We start from the raw sequence: 4,643 nt of genomic DNA on the forward strand, positions 1-4,643 counted from the left end.
CCATATACAAGAATGAATTCAAAATAGATTAGACTTAAATGTAAGACCCCAAACCACAAAATTCCTAGAAGAAAATATAGGAAGTAAATTTGCCGACATTACTCTTAGTAATATTTTCACTGATATATCCCCTCAGGCAAGGGAAGCAAAAGAAAAAAATAAACATGTGGGACTACATCAAACTAAAAATCTTTTCACAGCAAAGGAGAGCTTCAATACAACAAAAAGACATCCTACTGAATAGGAGAAGATATTTGCCAACAATACATCTGAAAAGGGGTTAATATCCAAAATTTATTTAAAAAATTCATGCAACTCAACACCAAAAAAAAAACACAAAAACACAAAAAAAAACCAACCCAATTAAAAATGGGCAAGGACGTAAAGAGACATTTCTCTAAAGAGGACATACAGATGGCCAACAGACATATGAAAAGATGCTCAACATCACTAATCATTAAAGAAATGCAAATAAAAATCACAATGAGATACCATTTCACGCCTGCCAGAATCGCTATCATCAATAAATCAACAGAAAACACGTGTTGGCAAGTGTGTGGAGAAAAGGGCCCTGTTGGGGGAATTGCAGATTGGTGCAGCCACTATGAAAGGCAGTATGGAGCTTCCTCAAAAAATTGAAAATGGAACTACCTTATGACCCAGCAATTCCACTCTTTGGTATTTATCCAAAGAAATTCAAAAGACTAATTCAAAAAAATATATGCACCCCTTTGTTTATTGCAGTACTAATTACAGTAGCCAAGATATGGAAACAACCGAAATGTCCATGATAGACGATTGGATAAAGAAACTATGGCACATTTATACAATGGAGTATTACTCAGCCATAAAAAAGAATGAAATCTTACCATTTGCAACAATGTGGATGGATCTAGAGACTATCATGCTGAGGGAAATAAGTCAGACTCAGAAAGACAAATACCAAATGATCTCACTTATATGTGGAATCTAAAGAAAATAATAAACAAGCAAACAAAACAGAAGTAGACTCAGAGATACAGAGAAAAAAATGATGGTTACTAGATGGGAGGGATGTGGGGATGGGGGAGAAGGTGAAGGGATTAGAAAGTACAAATTGGTAGTCACAATATAATCACAGGGATATGAAATACAGTATGGGAAATATAATCAATAATGTTGTGAAGATTATGTAGGGTGCCAGATGGGTACTGGACTTATCAGGGGGATCCCTTCATGGACTGTGTAGATGCCTGACCACTGTGCTATATACCTGAAGCTGAAGTAAAATATATATAGTCATGGGATGTAAAGTACAGCATGGATAATATAGTCAATGGTATTGTAACAGCTATATTTGATGTCAGAGGGGTAGTAGATTGGGAGGGTTATCATTCTGTGAGGGGTGTAAATGTCTAAATATCACATTGCTTTCTACATCTGAAACTAATAAAAACAAGTTGGTATGGAGTAGGGGGACGTGTTGCAGAAAATACCACAAATGTAATAATTTATAACCTAACATACATAAAAAAATACCAATGGCATTTTCACAGAACTAAAACAAATAATCCTAAAATTTACATGAATGACAAAAGACCCCAAATAGCCAAAGTAATTTTGAGAAAGAAGAACAAAGTTGGAGGTATCATGCTACCTGATAACAAACTATACTGCAAGGCTATAGTAATCAAAATAACATGGTACTGGCTCAATATGGCAAAGTAGGTAAACACTGTGCTCACCCCCTCCCACAACCACATCAAAATTACAACTAAATTATAGGACAACCATCATTGAGAACTGCCTGAGGACTAGCTGAACAGAAGTTTTATAACTAAGGAAATACAGAAGAAGCATGTCAAGACTAGTAGAAAGGGTGGAGATATGGAAAGGGCTGGTCCTGCACCCATGTACGGTGGTTAAAAATCAGGAGGGATATATTGGTTGCAGAGGTCCCCCCTGAAGGTGACAGGTCCCAGCTGCACACTGGGCTCCCCAGCCCAGGGTACCAGTGTCTGGAAGAGAAGTCCCCATAACTTCTGGCTGTGAAAATGAGTGGGGATTGTGGCTGAGTGAGATCAAAGGCTACTGGAGACCCAGGCACTCCTCTTAAAGGGCCCACACTTGGAGTTACTCACTGATGAACTCATTTGCTCTGAGCCCCAGCTCTGGGGCAGCAGCTTGAAAAGCATCAGGGACAAACAGGGAGGAAGTGAATTGTCTAGCTTCAGGGCTAGGGCTGCAGGGACAGGTTTCTCTCAGATAGAAGTGCTGGGAGAAACCATTGTTCCTTTCTTGAGCCCCGCTTCACCCAGCCTGCAGACACAGGTCTCTATCAACCTTGTTAACACTGTTTGCCCTGCCTGGTGATTGCCTGATCATGCCCTACCCAACTTGTGGACCCACCCAATCTGCTTCCAGTAGCTTTTCCAAACAAATGACTTGCTTGGCTCATGCTGTGAACTTTCCTAAAATCTCTGAAAGGGTCACACACCCCAAACAAGTAACATCTGGTTTCAGCATGCCTGGTAAGTGGCCCCAAGCCTGGCACTAGTGACAGCCAGCCTCAGTTTGCCACTTTGCCTCTCCCAGGCACCTCCAAGCCCAGCACAAATAACAACCATCTACAGATCACTTTGTAGCTCATACCAGGTGGTCCTAGGGAGGGCACAGGCAGCAGCTGACCTTGGCCTGCACCAGAGCCCCACCCCCCAAGAGTCCGCAGAGCTAACACACCTAGTGGTCAGCTTCAAATCACACCAGAGCAACACCCAACCACCAACACAAATGACAAACCCAAAGGACAGACTCGACAGGCACCAGTCTTGCTAAAGCAAATCCTGCTCTGTGGGGTCAACCCTTGCACTATAGCTCCTCCACTGTCCATGACTAGTTCTCAAAGCCAATCAGCCTGAGAGTCAGTCCTTCCTAATGACATGCCAATATCAATTAAGGCTTAACTACAACAGGAGGGCACACACAACCCACAAAAGGGACACACCACCTCAGGTGACCAGGGAGACTGCCCTATTGGGCCCCACCAGACACCTATGTAAGGTCACTCTACCAAGACCAGAAGACATAGCAACTCTACTTAATACATAGAAACAAACACAGGGAGGAAGAAACAAACAAAAAAACATGTACCAAACGAAAGAAGAGGGCAAACTCCAGAAAATAACTAAACAAAATTGAGACAAGCAGTCTACCAGATGCAGAGTTCAAAACACTGGGTATAGGGATGCTCAATGAACTTAGGGGAAGAGAGATGAACTCAGTGAAAACGTAAAAAAGAATGACAGGAAACATAAAAATAAATATAGAAAACATAAAAAAGAACCAGTCTGAAATGAAGGATACAAAACTGAAATCAATAATACATTAGAGGGGCAGCCAGATGGCTCAGATGGTTAGAAAGTGAGCTCTGAACAACAGAGTGTCGGTTCAATTCCCACATGGGCCAGTGAGCTGCGCCCTCCACAACTAGATTGAAGACAGTGAGCTCCTGCTGAGCTGCCAGAAGGGCAGCTGGATGGCTCAGTTGGTTAGAGTGTGAGCTCTTAACAACAAGGTTGCCAGTTTAATTCCCACATTGGATGGTGGGCTGCGCCCCCTGCAACTAAAGATTGAAAACGGCAACTGGACTTGGAGCTGAGCTGCGCCCTCCACAACTAGATTGAAGGACAACAACTTAGAGCTGATGGGCCCTGGAGAAACACACTGATCCCCAATAAAACTTATTAAAGGACAGAAAGAAACAACAAAAAACAAAATATTACTGGATATCATAAAAATGGTTGTTATTGTGCTCACTTCGGCAGTACATATACTAAAATTGGAATGATACAAGAAGATTAGCATGGCCCTGCACAAGAATGACATGCAAATTCATGAAGCATTCCATATTTTTTCTATCAAACTGTTGCAGAACCCACTTCTGTAGATGTCTAAGAGGAGAAATAATAAATCATTAATTGCCATGAATAACCAAGGTGACACGACAACTCAGGAAGAAAATGAAAAGTCTCCAGAAAATGAACTTAAAGACATGGAGCTATGTGACTTAAATGACACAGAATTCAACATTGCAGTTTTGAGAAAACTCAATGAGCTGCAAGAAAACACAGACAGTCAGTTTAATGAACTCAGAAACACAATCAAAAAACAAAATGAAGATTTTACCAAAGAGATTGAAATTTTTAAAAAGACCAAATAGAATTTCTGGAGATTAAGAACTCAATAAAAGAAATGAAGAATGAAATAGCCGGCTTAGTAGAGTTGACCAGATGGAGGAAAGAATCAGTGACATCGAAGATAGAAATCTGGAAATGACACAAATAGAAGAAGAAAGAGACTTGAGACTTAAAAGAAATGAAAGAACTCTACAAGAACTTTTTGACTCCATCGGAAAGAGCAATATAAGAATAATGGGCATACCAGAAGGAGAAGAAAGGGAAAAGGAAACAGAGAGTATATTCAAACAAATAGTCGATGAGAACTTCCCAAACTTGTGGAAAAAACTGGGTCCTTGAATCAAAGAAGCAAGTAGAACACTTAATTACCTCAACCCCTTCTCCAAGGCACACTGTATCGAAGCTGTCAAAAATTAACGACAAACAAAAAATCCTCAAGGCAGCCAGAGAAAAGAAGACTGTAACCTA

At 40.7% G+C, this 4,643-nt stretch overlaps 1 non-coding gene across 1 annotated transcript; it reads left to right on the forward strand.

The window, feature by feature from the left end:
* The first annotated feature begins 3,787 nt into the window (after positions 1-3,787).
* On the forward strand, positions 3,788-3,892 carry LOC141568432 (U6 spliceosomal RNA). Its single transcript, XR_012491548.1, has one exon. It is a non-coding gene; the product is annotated as a U6 spliceosomal RNA (small nuclear RNA).
* The last annotated feature ends 751 nt before the right edge of the window (positions 3,893-4,643 follow it).

Source organism: Rhinolophus sinicus, chromosome 13 (assembly GCF_057876585.1).
Source record: "Rhinolophus sinicus isolate RSI-liver-muscle chromosome 13, RSI-T2T, whole genome shotgun sequence".
In the NCBI taxonomy this organism is placed as follows: Eukaryota; Metazoa; Chordata; class Mammalia; order Chiroptera; family Rhinolophidae; genus Rhinolophus; species Rhinolophus sinicus.